The sequence below is a fragment of the Elephas maximus genome, chromosome 11 (genome assembly GCF_024166365.1).
Source record: "Elephas maximus indicus isolate mEleMax1 chromosome 11, mEleMax1 primary haplotype, whole genome shotgun sequence".
NCBI lineage: Eukaryota > Metazoa > Chordata > Mammalia > Proboscidea > Elephantidae > Elephas > Elephas maximus.
In genome coordinates, this window is record NC_064829.1 from 42,687,665 (window position 1) to 42,710,298 (window position 22,634).

The following is a 22,634-nucleotide window of genomic DNA, read 5'->3' on the forward strand; positions in this document are numbered from 1 at the left end:
GTCCATTATAGCAACAAAACCTGGCCCATCCTGACTGATGCGGTCCCTCAGTAGCTCAATTCACACTGATTACCACTTATGCAGAAGCCCACAAGTGCATATGTGGCTGTTTATACCAGGAACTTGTGTCTACACATGAGTTGGCCCCAGTCACCTCTGAGAGCAAAGTCTCACTGGAAACCTGGGAACAGGAAGATGGCTGGGTAAATCGCACTGTGTAACCCCCACCCTTTCCAGGTCCCTGCATTAGCCCCGAGGGCTTCCTAATGTAAATATCCATCTTTATTTGTCAACAAGAAGCTATCAGTTTTATGGGAGGAGGGAGGAGTTTAATTCAGGACACACTAAAACTTCTGGACTAGTGGGAAATTCAGTGGAAATACCTACCAAGGTATTGGAAATGCAGAAATAGGGCTTGGAAGCAGGTTAAGAATGTGGATACAGGTACAAAAGCAATCTCTATCCACTTGAAAAGTGAAGGTAAGACGTGAATAAAATTTCTGAGGGAAAGGGCAGAGAATGAGAAAAATAAAAAGCCAAGAAATGAGTCATAGGAAACACCCATATTTGGGGGGCAGAGAAAGCAAGGAAGAAAGATATGAGAACTATGATGACAATACCCATTCATTTTGAGAGCTAAAAATACCATCTCTTCATTAATGAATTCATTTAAATTTAAACTTCAAGATCTTTAATGAGGATAAAAATGTACTACTCCTTAATAATCCATTTACCCTCTTAGATATTAAAATAGAGTATCCATTGGACAGGCAGCTGGACATTATCTGTAATAAAAAGCAAAATGGTTTTTTAATTCAGTGTCCCAGAACTAATTTATTAAGATTTAAAGTTTTGCAGAAGAAAAGGAACTTTTTGAACATGCATCATTTGCTTTGCATCATAGCCATTTATTTATTCTACAAGCTTAATTTACACCCTGGTGTGTGCTCAGGCCTGTAAGAGACAAAGTCCTCTTTCTCAGGCTGGCTACTTCATCCCTGTGCCCATTTCACACACTGCTCTTCCTGGGGCTATGGTGGGCTTTGTGCCAGCTTTGCTCCTCCAAGGATGACCTTGAGAATTAACTAGCTAACACTTACTGAACCCTAGCCATGTGTGCCAGGCACTGTGCTAGGTGCTTTATATGGATTTTCTCATTTAACCTTCACAACAATCCTCTAAGGTAGGTCTTAATATCATTCCTATTTCACAGCTCGGGAGGTTTAATGAATAAGAAATTTGCCTAAGGTTACACAGCTAGTAAGCAGTACAGTCAGGACTCAAAATATGCTGAACAATGCCACAGTGGCTGCTCTAATTCTTGCTACTCAGAGCGTGGACCGCAAACCCACAGCACTGACATCACCTGGGAGTTTGCTAGAAATGCAAATCTCGGGCCCAGCCCCAGACCCACGCAATCAGAATTCGGTTTTAACAAGACCCCCAAGCGATCCATCTGCACATGAAAGTTTGGGCAGCACTGTGCTAAATCGCTCCACTATATAGACTTCACCTTAATGGATGCTGGGGTGCTGGTGGTTGTTAGTTGCCGTCGTCGAGTGGATTCCTGACGTAGGTCGGTGCAGTCTTACCCCTGGATTGTAATTTGGGGAGGGGCGGGGGAGGAGGTATACGTGTGCACCCCGAAAGCAAAAGGAAGGATTTCAACAGGTTCTCGCGGTTTCAAACACTGGAGATCATTGTGATCCGCAAGGGTTGGGATCGCTTCCAAAAGCAGCAGATACTGAGCTGGGTCTTGAAGCCAGAACATTTTCTCAATTCATTTCATTAAAAATAGGTGCTGTTCCAAATGGACAAGTGCCCACATCAATAATCTTCTAGAGTTGGGTTCTCCAGCCTGGGCTTCATTTTCCAAATAGAATCCAAACATCAACAAGCAGGTTTCAAACCTCATCATAACTCGTCATTATTAAATTGTTAATCGTATCATCCGGCTTAGAATCGCCTAGTTTAATTATCAATGTTCAGGACAACTAGCTTCAGTCGTTACCCAGGTATGTGTACAAGCACTTGGTGTAAAAAAGCGGACGCACTCTGGCTGGTGTGCCGGCCCCCGTTTGCAGGGTGTGACATCGCCTTTCCAAGCCCCTCTCTCAACTGCGCGGGTCTCCTCCCTTTAGGGTGCGGCCCAACTGCCCAGTCATTTCACCGACTGGCACTTTTTTTCCTGTCACCAACTCAGTTCGCTTCCTCGGGACGGAACCAGCATGCCGCCCTCCAACTGACACGCCAGCTGGTCACTTCTGACCTGCCCCAACCTGCAGCCCGCTACGGATCCCCACCGGCACCCAGTACCCCTGGGAAGGGGCGGTGCTGCCCCTACTCTCCCCGGTATACCCGCCGGGCCCCGGCGGTGGCGGACGGCTAGTCACGTGTGGCGGTGAGGGCGGAGCGCGGGCAGCCGGGTGGGTGGAGAAAACAAAGCCCCCAGCTGTCAGCAGAGGAAGGAGGCTACAGCGCCGGAGCAGGTGAGTCAAGTGCATTTAAAGCGGTACTGCCCTGGCTTACCCTCGCACCCCCGCCCTGGCGCAGTCGTTCCTGGGCCTGGCGCTGGCCGCCGCTTCCTCCTGCCGCCGGGGTGCAGACAGCCTGTCGCGGAGCAAGCGACACTGGGGGTCTCCGAATCCCGCAAGAAGTTGTGCAGGGGTCGGCGGCATGACCGCGGAGTGCGCACCCCCCTGCGCTCCCGCGGGCGGTATCTCTGCTGCGGGGCCCCAGCACTGCGCACCCCGGGAAAGGGTAGGGAGTGGGGCTGCCACGCTGGCAGAAGCAAAGTGGACTAGCTCGGGGAGTGAGGGCCGGGATGGTCAGGGCAGGGAGGCTTGGCGCTGGTAGACAGGAAAGCAAGGGGGTCTGGCGGGTGCGCGCTCTCGGAGCACGGATCCGGAGGCGTGAGTGTTGGGGCGCTGTCAGGAGGGGCTGCGCGCTTCCGGGCCAACCAGAAAGTGCGGTGGCCGCCCAGGAGGAAACCCTCGACCCCGGCTCTGCTGCTGCTCTCGTGCTCTCCCTCCGGAGATGCTCCCCACGACTCCCTCTCCACCGTGCTCCCGGCGCTCGGGACTCGGGAGTTCTGCCGGTGGAGGAGGGAACCGGTTTTTATTCTGCGCCCAAGTGGTTCTTCTGCTGGGATCATCCTGCGCTCAGTGCCAGGGCTACTCAGCTACTCCCCACCCTGCTTCTGTAGGAAATTTGTCAGTCTACCCTTAGGAGGGTTGCGCCGAGGCCAGAAATCCCACAAAGGCCCGGGGGGAAGTACCCTACTCCCCTTCCCCCAACCCGGAGCGCTCGGTAATGCAGACTTTCAGACCCAGAAAGGGCGAGTGGATATGGCCACCCTTAAGTGACTTTGCCAGTCCGGGTGCCACGGGCCGCCCAGCCTTAAGGTCAGAGCTGTTGCTTCGGAGGAAGGGGCGCTGCATCAGTTTGATCAAAAGGCGCCTTTGTCTTAACCCCTAGGCCCCTTCTGCTAGCCATCGCCGAATCAGTAGCGCGTTGAGTAATTAATATTCCAAACGTTAGCAGTTCCTTCACCTGGGCACCAGCCAACATTGCAGTTCCCTCCCTGCAGGTCTTCTTCATCACTTGCTCTTGCCCTCTCCTATTTCAAAACAAAACAAAACAAAGGAGGACGAGGAGGAGGACTATGGTCCAGACCCGCTAGCAAGAGGTCACTAAACACAATATAGTGCAGTCATGTAAAATCAAGGCTTAAGTGTTGGAACCTGTGCCCGCCCGCGAGGAGACGGAAGAACTTTCTTGATTAGCACAGTATCGGCCCTGGGGCCTCGCTGGGAGGCGGCGGTTCCGTCCCAAAGGAGGTGAAGCTTGCAGTGCTGTCCTGACTGAGGTTGGACGCCGCACCTGCGAGGCTTACAACTTTGCTGAACAGGACACAGTGGAATGAAACAGAATAGAAATCAAAAGGTAACTGAAGGGAAGGAACATTTGAGATGCTTCTCTTGGACACCAAATTTGACTTAAGTTTTTGGCAAGCAAAAGGGAAATATTCTTTATCTCATCAATGTGCCTTCTCGCAAATTTTCCTTGCTTTGCTAACATTCTCTTCTGCCAAACTAAGCAAGACATCTGGCAGGGACTATGTGTCAGCAGATCTCTAAAACAGAAGTTTGGGGGGCCACCTAGCCTTTCTTATTTAAGCTTAACTAGCGGGTTTCTTTTGCGTGGGAAGAATGATGCTTCTCGAAAGCAGTGGTTCCCAAACTTTGGTGCACATTAGAATCACTTGGGGGAGGTGTGAAAAATTCCAATATCAGGTCACACCCCATGCCATTTAAATCAGTATGTCTGGGGGGTAAATGTTAATATTTTATTAAGATCCCCCCGGGATTCCATTGTGCAGCAACATTTGGGAGCCATTGTTGCAATGAAAGACTTGGGCAGCCAGCAGTGGGTGTTGCAAGACAAGATGCGGGTTGAACCACTCGGTGAGTGAAGGGAAAGACACTGAAACTGGGATGCCACTGACAAACACCCTGGGGCAGGAGACTGTCATCTGGCAGCCTGGTTAGTGGCGAAACCTGCCACATCATTTTTCACCCTCCCTGCTTACAATCTGGTTCTTGTTGAAAAGACTGAAGTTCACTGTCAGGACTTGGTTTCTGCGTGGTTGTTAGGGGAGACATCTAGAAACTTTCAGTCCGGGGATGACTCAAGTGTAGCAGGCAGGAGGGAAACCCAGCAGAAAGAAACTCGGGAGCAGCTTGGTGAATCAGCAAGCTGCACTCCAAGGTGGAGCCACTGAATAGGAAGTAATTACAGCCTAGTAGCTTGTTGACGCACACACACTCCTTTGAAAGCACATTTTAATATCTGATCAGGATCTGTTTGTTTGTAGAAGCTGCTCTCTTTTCCAGCATTTCATTCCACCTGCTTCATATATAATGCTCTTTCCTGTTAGAAGAGAAAACTTAAGCCAACTAGACATCTTTTTTTTAATGAGAACCATATACAAAAACTGTTGGAAAAGTCATGTAAACTGGCTTAGTTTATTTCAATTACATGAGTAATAGTTCCAAAGGAGAGAGGATGAATTTGCTGTACATAAATTTGAATGCAAAAAAGTCAAATGCCATTTAATTACACACTCAAGGGTGGATTAAAAATCTATTTAAATAGAAACAGTCGGACCTAACATTTTATGTGAAAATTTATGTTTGCGGTTGAGCAAAAGTTTCTTGCAAAAAAATTTTTTATGTCATACCCAAAGGGTGAGTCTAAATAAGATAATCTGTTTAAAGATATATACAAAGTTTGTGAAATAGCATTATAAAATTATTTTTCTTATTTTTATTCCTATGACTTTCCCACCTTATCTTTCCTTTCTTCCTTATTCTCTGTATCACCAGCATTCTTGCTGCTATTGCCTAAATTCTTTCTTCACCATTCTCAGTTTCTTTAAAAAAGATACAGTAGTTCCTGGCACATAGCAAGCGCTCAATATTGTTAGCTATTTTTAGCCTCCCATTGAACTTTGTTTAAAGCTCTCTTTAGCACCTATTGCACCCTGCTTGGTAGTCTGTTATCTCTTAGGGGCGGTTATGTCTGCAGCTGCCATAGCAGGAAGCGCAGGGCCCTGCATGTTGGAGATGTGCTTTATCGGACTGAAGAGGGTCAGAAGGTGGGATAACATTTGTAAACTCAGTATCTTGGCTACATTCAGTTTTGGTTTTTTCCAAGACAGACATTCTGGATATGTAGGAGCCAAAGTTCTGCTACAGTTCTCAAGTGCTATATGTATAAAGTGGTAGTTCATTTGTTCATGTACCTTTTTCACACAAAAACAATTCAGCATTTTGAGCAAAACGAATAATTGTTGTAATACTTGACCACCTTCTTATGGGTCACACAAGTTCATCCTCTACTCATTACCATAGAAAAAACATATCCAGCTTTGACCTCTATGGATGGTTAAAGGAATCCATTAAACTAGCAGATTATTTCAGTGTAGGAGAAAAGGGAGATTAATAGGTAAAAAGCGTTTGTTGTTATTTTGTGGTCATGCTGCTCTCATTAAAATGACATAAATACATTTAAATAGCCAGAATATTTTTAAAAAGTGAAAGTTGGATATATTCTTTGACAGGTACCATCAAAAATAAATGTTAGTAAGAACTTCTAAAGGCCAAAATTATATAAATGCATCCTTAGCTACTTCTGTGTAGCCTGGGAAAGGGGCTAGGGATGCACTTCTGAAATTCCAACTCCTTTTGGGGGAAGTGTAAGATATTGAAAGACCAAAGTATAGACTAGAAAAATGGGATGAATCCAGGTGAATCCGAAACCGTTCGTCAGAGGATGGTATATATCTGTCTCTGTAATATTACAAGTAGGCCAAAAGGGGTGGAGTGGAATGGAAGGATGTCATCTCAATTTTAAAGCTCTTAACACTTTTGAGAACACATGAAAACCACATGAATATCTGCATAGCCCTTTGGTCTTCTTAATACATTAGGGCCTCAACGTAATTAGATAGATAGTATTCCTGTTTGCCAAATAGCAAAAATAAGTCCTAAAATTTAAGTTCTCTTCCAAACTGGCAATGCGAAGCTAGAACACTGGCGTACTGACTCTTTTTCCAGTCTCTTACATCATCGTGTTTGTTTCCCAAGTTTTGATGTAATCTTGCCTAAAGGCTTTGGCTCCAAAACCAACCAAACTCACTGCCGTCGAGTTGATTCCGACTCATAGCAACCCTATAGGTCAGAGTAGAACTTCCCCATAGAGTTTCCAAGGAGCACCTGGCAGATTCGAACCACCAACCTTTTAGGTTAGCAGCTGTAGTACTTAACCACTACACCACCAGGGTTTCCAGGCTTTGGCTAGACAAGGCAAATTCAAATGATCTCCTCTCTCCTTAAAACAGAAGAAACTATTCTCATACATCATGCACTGGCTGACTGTACTTAATAATCAACCTTTGGATTAAACAAACACCAAGCAAACTGAGCCATGTTATCTATATGACCAAAGTAATACGTTTTAATTTTTTTTCCCAAGTTGTAGAAGCATAAACTCTTTAGGTTTAAGGGTCTTTAAAGGTTAGTCCCATCATCCAGCAAAAGCTTCAATGCCCTGTACAACACCTTCACTGTGTAATCCTCCAGTGTATGCTTGAATGTCTCTCTAGAAGCATGTTCCATCCATGAGAAGTTCTTTTTGCAACGTTCACCTATTGGAGGACACAAAGAATAAACCCAACTCTCTTGCATATCCACCTGCAACCTACTTAAACATTTAAATTGACTTTATTCTCTTTAACTTGGGATAAGGAAAAATCTGGTTATATCAGTCCATTAATCCACAAACTTTGTGCTCCAGATTTGCAGCATATTTGAGAAGTATTCAAAATTATGGTTTATCACAACAGAGTTATAGTGAATAGAGCTATTGGTGAATTTTCTTTTCAACAAATCTAATCTAATAATCTGCATACTTCAAAAATGATTGCTGGCAATCTTCATGCAGTGACATTAAGTGTGTGTTAAATTAAAACATTTGGCTCCATCTGTTTCAGGGATCAGCAAACTATGGCCCACCACCCAAATGGCCATGAGCTGGGAATGGTTTTTATGTTGTTTAATATTTTTTACAAAAGTAAAAGTAGAATAATATTGCAGGATACTTGAGAATTACATGAAATTCAAATTTCGGTGTCCATAAGGAAAGTTGTATTGACTACAGGCAGCCATGTTTATTCATTTACATGTTGTCTATGGCCACTTCTGGTCTACAGTGGCAAACTGGAATACTTGCAGCAGAGACCATACAGCCTGCAGGGCCTAAAATATTTACTGAATAGTTACAGAAAATGTTTGCAGATTCCTGATTTATACCATCTCAATATACACCAATTTTAAGTGAGAATTGGCTCCCTTAAAGCCTTAGTCTTTTTTGGGGTTTTTCCCATTAGAGAAGGTAAAAAATTTGTTTCCAAACACAGGTAAACTAATCACTAAAAATAGAAGATAGTTTAGTTTCATATTTCCCTTGTGTATGTATTTACTCTGCAAACTCAGTACATTTCTAAATAATATATGAATTCCAGTGATATGGTCAACCATAAAACCTCGGTACCTAAACAAGTTCAAACAGTGCAATACAGACTTACACTGAGCTACGTCATTGTTTTCAGAACTCTAGAAAATGGGAAAACATCCTTGAGAGCAATCCCAGGGTGAACACTTGCCTTAATCCTTTAGCAGTAGGAACATCCTTTTTTTCCAGCCTTGTGAAATGTGTATGTTGATTTTAGTACATGGGGGCATAATTTGGGAATTTATTCAGATTTTTAAATCTTTCGTTATCCCTTAATACACTTAAAACACGATGTTGAAACTTGTTGCTTTTGGAAAGAACATTACTTTTCTAAAGTATATGTTTAAGGTAAATGACTTGCTACTTATAATGGCAAAGATAAATAATAAGCAGATATTCATATAGTCACTGTTGTCATGGAAGGCTATTAGACCCTGGACAATTTGGTTTGAACTTTCTAAATTCAAAAAAAGATCATATTATGATCCAGAAATTCAAGTTGTTTACCTTCCTCCCATGCCTGGGAAGATTACTACTGGTTAAGATTCTAAGAAACAAGAGTTGAAAGAATAAGAACTACATGAGTAGGAACTTGTCTTCATTTTTTGTTGTAACTGTTGCCTGTCATAAAACTTCCTTCAGTTACGAGAACTTCCTCCTTTTGATGACTTTTTAATACTACAGACTGGGAGTTTACAAATGGATTTTGCTTAAATCAGTAGAGCATCTTTAAGAGTTATATATAACTGCTATCCTTTTCATCTGGATCTTCCAGAGTCAGTACACCTGCAATTTAGAGACTTAAAAGAGGGGTTTCTTCTTCACTAAATCAAAAAAAAAGTACTATACATAATGTAAATTTTGAGATGCCTAAATCATTTCTTAAGAAAAAAAAAAAAATTGTTCACTCCGGAGGTTCACCCTTCAGCCAAAGATTGGACAGGCCTGTAAAACAAAACAAGACTAAAGGCCCATAAAACAAAATGAGACTAAAGGGGCACACCAGCTCAGGGGCAAGGACTAGAAGGCAGGAGGAAACAGGAAAGCTGATAATAGGGAACCCAAGGTTGAGAAGGGAGAGTGTTGACATGTTGTGGGGTTGTTGACCAATGTTATAAAACAATATGTGTACTAACTGTTTAATGAGAAACTAGTTCTGTAAACCTTCATCTAAAGTACAATAAAAAAAAAAAGAAAAAAATTATAACTCTATTTAATATCATCCTAGGGCTATTAGTCTTTTTTTTTTTTTTTCAGTAGTAATGGCATGTTGACTACTAACTCCCAAGGTAACTTAACCCACAGTGCTCCTGATGGAGTAATTGGAGGAAAGGGGGAAGGGAGACTCCAGAAGATAATTTGTATAATTCTTGTTCTGACCTGATAAGGAACTAGTCCAAGGGCGATTAACATGTCTCCCTTATCATAATCTAGATTTTACATTTGATCTACTATATTTTTACTACAGTGGGGAGCTCATAATTGCCCATTGCTTAAACAAAGGCAACACACTCAAAAGTGTAACGACAAACCGTGGTCCTAACCTAAAATTAATTATAGACACCATGGCAGGAATGACTACTGGTAATTGAGGTAAAATAGACGGGAGAATGAGCAAGAACGGACCCGTTGTTGTCCAGTGACCCTATAAGAGTAGAACTGCCCCATAGGGTTTCCAAGGAGCAGCTGGTGGATTTGAACTGCTGACCTTTTGGTTAATAGTCGAGCTCTTAACCACTGTGCCACCAGGGCTCCCAAACAAGAACGGGCAGCTTGGAAAAGAGAGGTGATTCCTTTAAGTTTTGCTAACATACCTGAAACTATTTATTGGATGTCATATATAAAAGTGAAACCAGAGGACTAGATTACCCTTTTTACAAGCTGGTGAAAGCTCCTTTCAACACCTGCTAAGCAAGAGGTGAGAGAGTGCCTGCAGTCACCTTACATTTTCCTTCTTTCTCTCAAAGCTTGTCTTCAATTCAGCTTGCCAAAATTTGATATTTTAAGAAGAGCAATCTGTCATGATTCTAACCAAGAAACCACCATCTCCATTTCCCCTCTGAGTTCCCCAGACCTCCGTAAGATGGAAAAGACAGGCAGTTAGAAGAAAAACCTCTTGTTTGCCCCACCTGGTCCTTCCCCAGAAATGAAACTATTGATATCAGGCTGTTTGTCAGCTTCACCTCCAGCTTGCCCTCTATCATGATTTTTTTTAAGTGTGGTCTTCTGGGCACAAACCTCCTAAAACGAGTTTCCAAAAACCAATAGCAGCAGCAACCAAGTGCTCTGTGTGGTACAGGCAGATCCAGAGAGCAATCCCCTGTGTAGCTGGAGTGTTTAAGCATCACCATCGGTGAGTCTATTAATTCCCCATCCCAGCATCTGCCCTTTCAGCACTTCAAGGGAGGTTAGAATTTGGAGGTATGCTTTTATCTAGAGTTGCCAGAAAAAATACAGAACTCCCTGTTAAATGTTAATTTCAGATAAATAATGAGTAATTTTTTTTAGTATAAGTATATCCCATATGTTGCATGTATTACATGGGAGACACTCATACTAAAAAAATAATCTAAATTTCATGTTTAATTGGGCATTCTGCTTTGTTGTTGTCTGAGTTGTTTTATGTTTTTATTAAATCTGCCTACCCGGCTTTTACCACGTAATAAATAAATCTCAAAGTGGCTGGCTTTAGCTTTCCTGGCCTGGAAAATATCTGATTTGAGGCTATATTTCTGGGATACTATTAAAATATCTAAGCTGCCTTCACCTACTGAAAGGAAAAAAAAATCAACCCATTACCTGAAGTTTTCTACATAATTTGCTTAATTAAGAGGGGAAAGAAGTAAACCCAGAATTAGAAAATTAGCAATCTTTTTATTTTATAAGGTATTTTAAAGTAGTTTCTATTCTTCCACAGACCTGTTAATAGAAGACATGTGATACTTCAAGTAGTAGGTAAATTGTTAGCTCAATCCAGGTAGTAGGAGAAACCCATCAGCCACATCAACAGTGAGCTGCTAATCACGGTGTGATCCCAGGTGGTTCCAATGATGCCCCAAGTGGCGCCAGGATCTGAGGCATCATCATCATCTGGGAGTGCCTTAAAAGGCAGAACTTTTCTCAATCCACCCCAGATTGAAGATTCACACAGAATCTTCACTTTAACAGGATCCACGGTATTTCATATACACACTCAAGTTTGAGAAGCCCTTAATAGAGGCTTCACTCTTCCACACAGAAGGGAATCTTTTCATTTAATACTATGTCGAAATAATCCTTATGGAGACTAGAGATGACCCCTTCAGCTGACTTTTTTTTTTAAAGAGGTTTAGTGTTGTATCACAGCAAGAACACTGGATTTCAAAGGAGAATGGCAGAAGGCCTGAGTTTTAAAGCTGGCTCTGTGGCTAACTGGCTTAGTGACTTTGAAGAATTTACTTAACATCCCTCATTAACATTCTTAACATCCTTCATCACATCCTTTATCAACCAACCTCCCTCAGATTGAGTTTTCTCCTCTGTAAAATACAGACAGTGGAGTCTGCTATCATCTCACAAGGTTCTCATAAGGATCAAATTAGATCATGTACATGTAGGTCTTCACGATGACTACAGGATGTACAGTGATGTGGTCGTTATATTTTTCTAGTGATCTGCTTCAGATAAGGCTAGCAGTTGACCATTATGTGATGTGGCTCCTTGCAGCATGCCTAAGTTGGAAGAAAGGTAGTATTAATTTTAGTAGTTCCATTCCTTCTGGGAATGGAACGTATCACCTTCTCCTCAAACTGAAAGTCCTCCTCCTGACTGGGGACCTGTGACATGCTCCAGGTCACCAAGCAAAGAATTCCTCATCAAGGTACCACTCTTTGTTCTGTGAAGTCTAAAGATACAAAATTGTATTTTTTTTTTCTGCCAGAATTCTGCACAGTCCCTTCTGTACTTTTTCCTAGGATAAGTTTATTGATGGAACATGCTTCAATATTTTTAATTCCTCAACTTTTTTGTAAAATATTATTTCTTCAATCATTTCTGCAAAAACAAACATTTTTTTGTAGCCATCATAAACCTATGATTACATAATTGTGATTAATTGTTAAGTAGCTTTGTACCATATTCAATCATAAAATCCCAAGTTGGAAGAGGCTTCAGTGGTTATTTTGTTAAAAGACACCCCACTGCAGAATCCCAGCCACCAACAGCACACCCAGGAGAAACTCACTTAACGTTTCGTTGTTTTAATAAATACAACATTTATTATTGAGAGACTGATAAAGATGGGGGAGGAAAGGCACTTCCAATCCTACCACCTTAATGCAAGTATTGCACAACTATTTTTATTTCTGTGTAAAACTTCTCGTTTGTATCCGCATTCATTGACATTTTGCATAAATTCCTTCCTCTGAATTTTTAGTGTTGTTTTTTTTTTTTTCTTTTACTGCATCCAGTTTGTTTCCAGCTTCAGTGTCTCTGCCTGTACTTTTCCTCTTTTTTCTGCCTGAGATACCGTTCCCTGGTCAATTCAAGTTCATCCTGTTGTCTTAGATGTTACCTCGTCTAAGTCCTTGCTACTGAGTGTGGTCCACTGACCAACAGCATCAGCTGCTTCTGAGAACATCTTCTAAGTGCACGGTCTCAGGCTCCACCCCCAGGCTTTCTCAGTCAGAATCTGCACTTTAATAAGGTCCTCAGGGGGCCCCTGTCACATGTCAACACATGAACATTTGAGAAACATTTTCTGGAAAGCCTTCCCTAAACTCCTAACCATTGCCTCCTTCCCACAGCCAACCCATCCAGGGTTGGCTAAGTGCCCATCTTGATTTACCTTTAATTTCCCATGTACGTGGGATATCACATGAATTCCATGAAGACGGTGATGGCATCATATTCAACTTCACATCCCCATATCCTTGCACAGTGCTTGATGTGTAAGAGTTCAGTTTTTGTAATTTTTTCATGATTTTCCAATACCATTATTTTATAGATGAGGAAATGCTGTCTTCTGTAGTGCTGAGAAATGGGGCACTCAGCAGGGCTCTCTCAGTCGCACGTCTGCAGTTTATTAGAGGGTTCCCTCCTGTCTCCATCCTTACAGTGGAAAATATACTTGGGGGGCAGGGGAGGAGTGTTTCTCTTATGTGAGTTATTCGTGGAAGCTTTATTCCTTTTGCTTAAAAGATTAATACCTGTTCAACACAAATACCTCTGGAAGGAATAGCACTTTATACTTGCTTTGAAGGTTGGTCAGCCAGCAGGTTTTGATAAGTGTCTGGGAGAGGGACATACAGGTAATTGTTATCTGACAGGAGACGGCAGGGAGCACTCATGAGTGCTGAAAAAGACAAATGGTGGGGTGCTGGAGAACAACTTTTAACTCTGACAAATGTTAACGATATTTTTGTCTTGCTCCATACCACCGGTCACATTTTCATTTAAAAAAAAAATCACATGTCTCACTTACCTATAAAATCTCAGGCTGTGACTCTTTTCCCAGCCTGCCTCTCATCTATGGCAAATTTCACCAGCCCCGCATTCAAAGCAAATCCTTATGCCCTGGGGATTTTTTTGTTCGTTTGTTTCAGATGTTTCTTGTAAAATTCTGGAGAGTCGAAAGTGTAGGTACTTCTACAATGATATTCCTAAACTCACATTGAAACTAAACAACAACTGAACCATAGGGAGGTCTCACTGCATCCAAGAACCACTTGGCTTCCTCATTGTGGAAGGAATGTTTTGTGAGTTCTGGGGACTGCCAATCTGAGAAAGGGAAGCTCAGCCCCTGGGGCTGCTGCTTTGAAGTAGCAGAAGGATGATTAGGGCTTAGGAATCAAGTTGTGTGCAGTGACAAGAAAAGTCTGTCCTATGGGGCTATTGTTTGCCTTATTTGAAAAGAACCAGAGGCGACTGGTACAGCTTACCAACAGCTCTGACAATTAGCCACACAAACCACAAGACTGAAAGGAGTGTAATTATATTCAAGAATGTGTGGCCTATTTTTTGCCCCCTTGGAAGCCTGCTGCTGTCCTTGCTCATCACCATGGACACCAACTCCAATGGAGTTGTGACTCTGAGTCAGGTTCATCTCTTGGGGAAGAGTGTATTAGACTGTCTTTCTGTCCTAAACTGCTTAGCTGGGTATCTGTGATTATGCTATCCATTATAATTGCTCAGACTTGGGATCTTGGGTGGGGTTTATGAGTCATTTGATACCTTCAGAATAGGCCTTGTTGAGCAACCTTCAGAAATACCTTGCTGAGCAAGCTGATGCAGGTGAGCCACACAAGATGGGTAGGACAATTGTTGTGTCCTACACCCTCTAACATCAAACCTCATTCCATTTGAGTCATATTTTCCCTTGGGATTTGTGACACATCCCAATGGAAAGAGATTTTTAACAATATATTTTTGTAAGACTTAGTGGTATTTTAAGGGTTACTCTTGGAATCTGAAAGCTGTGTGAATTATTTTGATTGCTTTTCACACAGGACATTTTGGGGTCTGTTTTTAAATGTTAAACAATGTTCAGTAACCTTGGGCTATGTGACTACCTGTTAATAATTTTTTATGACTTTGGTTGAGATACTTTTGCATGTTGATTTCTCAATCTGAAAGTTGATGCCAATCTTTGTTACTAAAGATCATGAGTCTAGGCTGTAGAGATTAAGAAATTAAAATAGCAAGATAAAATTATTGCAGTTAAGAAGACTTATAGAAATGATAGTAAAGCAAAGAGGAAGCAGCAACATCTAAAATATTCAAAAGAAAAGTAAACATGAGTCAGCATAAGACAAAGAACAGTTGTGTCTAACTATCCTCCATAATTCAAAATTTAAGTCTAAACAAAGATCTTCTCTCAAAACCGTAGCAACTTAGGCACAACATCGTTCTTGTTGTTTTTATTATCATTAATAATAAACTCAAATTGAGCTGATTGTTATGAGGCCCAGTTCTTGTCCCAACTTAAAGTACAATTCAAGACAACTCAATTCACCTTTGCGGCCCCCAGTCTCATCAATAAAACATGATATCTTACCTTTACCTATCCTCTCCCCGCAGAATGTCCCAGTACATCTTTTCTTAGAATAAGATATAGTAGAAAATGCAATGGAAACTGTATTTTTTCTTTAGAGAATCCACAAATTACTGCTTCAGTTATTTAAACATGAGGAAAATATATGGATTTGATAGTCCATTACCACATTGAATTATTTAGTTAAGTTGGTATAGGCAGATGCAGTGATAAAATTCAAACTTCTGCTTAATATATGTACAATGCCATTATAGCTCCTCAAAATGAAAGTGGTGTGATATCTGACAGAGCAGACATACTGCCAAAAGCATCTGCTTAGAAACCTTCCAGAGCTCACTTTTCCCTCTGCACATGGATGTTAGGGTCAGTTCTCTCCATCAGTTGGCCTGGACTAAAAATATTAAAACAAAACAAAACAAAAAAACCCAAACCCCTTGCCATTGAGTCCATTTGAACTCATGGTGACCTCACGTGTTACGGAGTAGTACTGCCCTATAGGGTTTTCTTAGTTATAATTTTTTATGGAAACAGGTTTGACAGATCTTTCTTCCATGGAGCCACTGGGTGGGTTCAAACCACCAACCTTTAGGTTAGCAGCCAACTGCAAACTGCTTGCACTACCCAGGGACCTTAGACTGAGAAATAAAGGGGTAATAAATCATATCCCATTAGAGTGACGGGAAGACATGGAGAAAGCAGAACCACTGGCCAAGTCCAGCAGTGAATTGTATTGTACTGCCTCAAAATACAGGCAAAGGCAAGAAGGCCTGCCTCCCATGGTTTGGGGTTGTGGTATAATTTCTGGACACCAATATGGCGCCTGCCTAAGCACCTCAGCAAACAAGGACAAGAAGAAAAATAGATTCAAAACAGGGATTGAGCCAACCATGACAAACCTCTTCTTTTTCTCCTAAATGTAAAGGATGTTCCCTTTTATAAGACTGTGGCTGAGTTGTGTTAGCAAATGAAAGACTGCATATTAGCAGTTGTGATCTGAGAGAGGAATCACTGCTTCTTTCATTGTGTGGTCCTGGTGCCCACAAATTCATGCCAGAAGGTGCTCAAGGAGGAGTTTGTAATGAGCAAAGCCTACACCTGACTGAGCAATAGTGTCATTGCACTCTGGACTGCAGAGACATGGCCCTGTGACCCCTTCCCACTCTATTGGAAACAGATAGAGCTACTGGTAATTGTGTTTCAATCGTTTGAAGGTCTGGAACAATCAGTGGGTTCTGACAGATAATCCCACATAATCAGTATATAACTCTCCTTAGTATATGCCTTCAGTTAGTGATGCCAAGTAGAATCACAGTATTTTAGAGCCACAGGCAGCTGTTCGAGATCACCCTCATTTAATCCAGTTGTTTTCTAGATGAAAATCTGAGGCATGGAGACTCCTCCTTCTAAAAGCACTTAGAAAATGCAAAGTTTTATGTTTTTTGCTCACTCATCGTTTGCTTTTGTCACCATTTCGCAGGTCCCCCAAGCATCCCCCTGAGTCTCAAGCACACCGAGTGCGCTGGTAGAGAGAAATGGGGGATAAGTTAGCTGTCCCTGTGGGGAGCAAAAAGGAAGCGCCTTGTGGGATGAGAAAGAACAAGAAGGCAGAAATAAGTACTAGTTTCTGTAGGGTCTACAAGATTGGAAAGAAATAAGAATATTAAACACTGTATCAAGTGAAGGTAATCACCCAACAATTTAATGAGCTACCATTCAAAATAAAGCTAACCAGAAATGCTTCTCCTGTGGTCAAAAGATAAAGTTTGAGTTTTTGCTTTTTTCATTGGCTGCCAACCTGAGAGACAGTGGTCTAACTGTGGAGTTTCTCAGGCCAGGTACTACAAAAGATGCAGCAAAAGAGACCTTGGCAGAACCAAAAAGGCCACCGAGAACCCTGCTCAAGGGGTTCCTTAAACCAGTTGCCACGAAGTGGACTCCCCCTCATGGCAGCCCCACGTGTGTCAGAGTAGAGTTGTGCTCCACAGGCTTTTCAGCAGGTGACTTTTGGGAAGTAGGTCACCAGGTCTTTCTTTTGAGGCAGTTCTGGGTGGACTTGAGCTGCCAATCTTTTGGTTAGCAGTCAAGCACTTTAACTGTTTGCACCACCCAGAGACCCTGAGGGATCCCTGGGGGCCCCTTTCATCAAGGTCACATTGACAGGCTTTCTCTCCCATTCTGTTTAAGCTTCTGGTTTTTCCTACACAGTTGATTCTGTTTTTTAATTTCCTGAGCTTCTGATATTTCAGTCCAGTTACCCAAGGAGATGTGTTGAAAATTCACTTCTTTAATAATAATAACAACACTGATAAAAAGTATTTTCCATCTACATGGAAATTTACCCTTGCTAAAGAATCTTCTTTAGCAGCCATTCTCTTGTGACGGTGGGGTAAGATGATACACGTGAAAGAATTTTGCAAAATTGAATGCTATAGATGTGAAAAAGAAAAACCTTAAAGAAATATTTTCAAATTAGGCAAGTGGGTTTTACCTGGATTTATTTCCAATAACAAATTGGTTTTCCTCATGGTCGTTTTATCCCTGACAGCATAATTGGGTCTTCTGCTCTGCAATGTCATTTTATTTCCCAGGAAAGTGGGATTCAGTGTGAGTTTCCCACCAGGGAATTTAGTTACTGACATAGTCCCCTAACCTTGTGTACGTGGACTCCCCAGGAAGGTGGACCCACAGCAGGAATGCCAAGAGCAGTATTGTTTGGTCAGTGTTCTAGGGTCTTCACATTGGCTCAGACAGACACCTGTGAGCAGAGCCTATGCACACATTCCTGTACATTTCCACAAGTTCCACCCACTTATCAATACTTTTAACAGATACTGCTGAAAATGTTTAAAAAAAAAAAAAGTTTGATCATATTTCCACTCCAAGCACAATCCAAAAGTTAGATAAGGATTATCTGTTTTTTGAAGGAGAAACAGTTAAGCACTCAGCTATTACCCAAAAGTTGGAGGTTCGAACCCACCCGGAGGTGCTCAGACACTCTGCTTTGAAAAGGTCGCAGCCATGAAAACTCTTTGGAGTGCAGCTCTACTCTGAAACACATGAGGTTGCTATAATTTGGAATCAACAGCAACTGGACTGGATAGCATTGTCATTACAAGCCTCATTGCTATCATCAAAGTCTTACATATGACTCATAGGTTACCATCCTAACACTTTTAAATTGGTACTGTGTTCCTTCTTGGGATGGTCAAAGGAAAAAAAAAAACCGCGGTCATCGAGTTGATTCTGAGTCATAGCGACCCTATAGGACAGGGTAGAACTGCCCCATAGGGTTTCCAAGGAGCAGCAGGTAGATTTGAACTGCTGACATTTTGGTTTGCAGCCGAGCTCTTAACCACTGCACCACCAGGGCTCTAGTCAAAGAAATAAGAGTCTATAAAGACAGGACAGGTATAAAACAAGGGTTTAGTTTTCACTGTGACCTACCTGAACACTAATTTGAACCCTGGACTCTGAAATGGAGCCCGACAGCTCTGTCTGTGCTACTTTCCCGCTGCACAAGCATTCTGTTACATTACCAGTCACACTAATGAGAAAACCATTCTTCCATTTCTACTACTTCATTTTCAAGGATAGATAATAAAAACGGGTAACAGGATAAGTGCAAATAAGGTAATCATAGGAAACATGTCACAGAATTATAATGCACATGGTATCCCTTAGACTACATTGTTTCATGTCATTTTCCTCCATTTTTTACTTTTGTCCATTTAGCAGCATGAAGTCTGTTCTAGAATAGAAAGGTCAGTCTTAAAAAATGGCTTTAATTCTAGTTCACATGGGAAGTAGCAAACGGAACAATGAGCATTCTAAGAAGAGAGGAGTAGGGTAGGTTTATATGAAAAGAGTTCTATTTTTTGTAACTCTCACCTTAGGTAGTTTCTGGGGCTTTATCTTTCATTTTTATAGAAACTGAAATTGCACAATCAGAAGAAGTTTATAACATCATTACCATTCTTAATATATACTACCAAAAATCCCTTTATCATCCAGCTATAATTTTTTAAAAGCCCTTAAAGATACAATATGGATCATTTAGTAGTTTGTCTTTCTTAAGGAAAGAAAGGAATGTGTTGTACCAGACTTATACCCAAGATTCAGTGTAATTTGACCTCCTTTCCTTGCCAGATAATCTCATTTGGTTTTTGTTTCCCTGGTGGATGCTAGCTCTGTGCTTCCCGGCAGCCTTGCCTCTGGTCCCTGTGTGCACGGGACTGGGCAGTCTCCTGGCCTCCCTCTGCTGCCCCCAGGAAAGGCCATGAGCTCAACCTGAGACCACTAAGTGAGGCAGTGCTTGGTGGAGACAGGGCTTTTTGGAAGGATGATATCGAGGAGGATTAGCCCAAGGTTTAATAGCCTGTGACCTTCTCTTAATGCTTACAAGCTGCTTTATTCCTAAAAAGCTGTGGACCTCCTACACTAAAGGATGTGATAGAAAACTGGACTGATTCAATATCTCAAAGTAGCCACGGGGAGTTTGGAATTCAGGATAGAGTTCATTCTGAAGATCCAAAGATAGCTTGGTTAGTAAACTCCTGAGAGGCGAAGCTGGGCTCAGGTCCCAGCTATGTTCTCTTCTTGGAAATGCTGGGAGCAGCTGCGGAGACGGTAGTAATAATTCTGTCCCTTTATGAAAAGAATGCTTTAACCCTATGTCGATCAGAAGCCTCACCAGCTAGATACATAAGCATTGAAGACAGAAAGAAATCATATCTCTTGACTGATATGGCACGGGCATATTGTAAAACCATTTTTTTCATTCTGACATATCTCTTGTCTGCCTGCGGTCTATGGCCAGGCAGGGAAATAGTCTTTGGGAAGGAATGCCAGCCCCGTCTGACTCCCCAGCTAGAGGGGTCTTCTGTTGCTGTGCCCTGGACATGGGATGCTAGAATTCTGGGTGTGTTCTAAGAAAGAGGATTCAAAATTTCTAGAGGATGAGAGAAAATGCATTTTTTGCATAAACTCTTATCTTTATTCAATAAAAATAATTCTATGAATACCCTTCTATTTCATTTTTCCCCTCATAAGGAAAATGATTGCAATGGGAAACATTATCTTTTAAATATTAATATCATGTGACTGCTGTTGTTAGCTGCTGTTGAGTAGGTCCCTGACTCATGGCAACCCCTTGTGTTACAGAGTAGAACTGCTCCATAGATTTTCTTGGCTGTAGTCTTTATGTAAAACAGAGACTGTGCTTTGTTAAAGAGTTTGACCATGTCATGACTCTCATCCTAACAAAGATACAGTCTTTTCAATTAAAACAGAGCTAACAAACAAGCCCAGACAAAACAGCTGGCTTATGACTGCTTGTTACCAAGGAGCTACCTGGCGCTCAGAATAAGAAAGCGGTAAAGTCAACTTGGTCTTTTCTAACTTGAAGGGAAACTGTGTAAACTCCTCGCTGTGTGCTGATGATTAGGTTATGTCCTTATTAAGAGTGTGACCCAGCTTAGAATACAGAACGTTTGCCTTGTCATCCACACACAAAAAAAAAAACCACAAAGAAGGATGAAATTCTATTCCTGTGCAAATAAGATGTGGGAATTTTGGGATTTCCTAGATAGCGTGAACTCAAGGAAATGAGAGATCAGTTCAAAAATGCAGAGTGTATCAAACTGCCGTTTAGAGCTCACATCCTATTTTGAGAGTATATGTTTTGTACTAATATTGAGCTGTAATGAAGGATTGAGAAGACGTGGGAGCAAGGGGGATGACAGTAAACAAGATTCCAAGATAAGCACGGTTTGACACCAGAACATTGGTGGTGGTTTCTACGAATGGTAGAATCTTGGGTGAGGTATTTTTTTTTCTTGCATCTGTGTAAAATTGAGCAAGTTCCTGACCCCATCTTGCCTACTGCCTCGGAGCTGTTGGTTTTCTCTGAAAATGTAAAAAAGAAGTGAAGTATCTTGCTAATTCTAGTTTCTGTCTAATCCCCTGAGTTTTTTAATTAAACTTTTTATTCTGACATAATTGTAGACTGACATGCAGTTGTAAAAATACAATACAGAGAGATCCCATGTCCCCTTTATCCACTTTACCTCCAGTGGTAACATCTTGCAAGCCTATAGCACAATTGATATCAATACAGTCAACATACAGAACATTTCCATCACCATAAGGATCCCTCCCATTGCCCTTTTATACCCACATACACTTTCCTCCCACCCTCATCCCTGTCTTATCTTCTAGCAACCACTAATCAGTGTTCATTTCTATGATTTTGTCATTTCAAGAATGTTATATAACTGGAATTGCATAATATGCAACCTTAAAGAATTTTTTTCCCACTCATCATAAATCTCTGGAGATTCATCCAGGTGTCACGTGTGTCAATAGTTGGCTACTTTTTATTCCTAAGTAGTATTCCATGGTATGGATATCCCACAGTTCAACAGTTAACCCAGTAAAGGATATCTGGGTTGATTCCAGTTTAAGGCTATTGCTAATAAAGCTTCCATAAATATCCATTTCTTTGGGATAAATGGCCAGGAGTGCAATTGCTGGGTTGTATGTTAGTTGCACTGTTCAGTTTTTTAAGGAACTGCGAAACCGTTTAATAAAAAAAAAAAAAAAAAATTGCCAACTCATAACTACCCTATAGGACAGGGTAGACCTGCCCCGTAGGGTTTTCAAAGTGTGGCTGGTAGATTCAAACTGCCAACCTCTTGGTTAGCAGCCAAACACTTAACCACTGTGCCACCATTCTCACCACAATGTATGAGTGATCTAGTTTCTTTTTATTCTCACCAGATTTGATGGTGTCACTGTATTCTTTTAATTTTAGCAATTCTGATGGATGTGTAGGTGATTGTCATCTTAATTTGCATTTTCCTAAAAGCTAATGCCACCACCCACCTCTCAGTTTGTTGTACTGTGGTAGCTTGTGGGTTGTTATTATGCTGGAAGCTATGCCACTGGCATTTCAAATACCAACAGGGTGATCCGTGGTGGACAGGTTTCAGCAGAGCTTCCAGACTAAGACAAGCCTAGAAGAAAAGACCTGTTGATCTAGTTCCAAAAGTCAGCCAATGAAACCCTTATGGGTAACAGCAGAACATTGTCCAATACACTTTTGGAAGATGAGCTTCTCTGATTGGAAGATAGAAGTCTGGTCACCTGATGTTTTAAGCAAAGAAAAAAAGTTTTGTTTTATTATTTTCTCCTCTTTGTTTTTCCTGTTTGTTTGAAACAGCCATTATCTTTCCCCCAAGTGACTTTTATAAGTAAAATATGGAAAGGATAAGATTAAAGGCAAATAATAATAAGGATGTTGAACATCTTGTCTTATAATAAAATTTAGGTTTTATCTGTGACATTTTCTTCTGCTGTCTTTGGAAGTTATCAATTTTTTTCAAATAATAATCTCTTTAATGAGAAGGGTTTCATTATGCATTGTAAAAAGCATGTAGGAAGACTGTCTTTTCACAGTTTAACTACTGAAAGAATCAGGCATCTTCGAGGTGACACACATCTAACCTATTTGTGCAAAGGTCTGTTTGAT

The 22,634-nt window shown here is 41.5% G+C and overlaps 1 protein-coding gene across 1 annotated transcript in view; it reads left to right on the forward strand.

Annotated features, from left to right (window-relative positions):
• The first annotated feature begins 2,399 nt into the window (after positions 1-2,399).
• Positions 2,400-22,634, forward strand: part of MAPRE2 (microtubule associated protein RP/EB family member 2) — a 171,352-nt gene continuing 151,117 nt past the window's right edge. The window contains exon 1 of the mRNA XM_049899901.1: positions 2,400-2,489. The gene's annotated coding sequence lies outside the window, so the exon portion shown is untranslated. The remainder of the gene's footprint in view (positions 2,490-22,634) is intronic.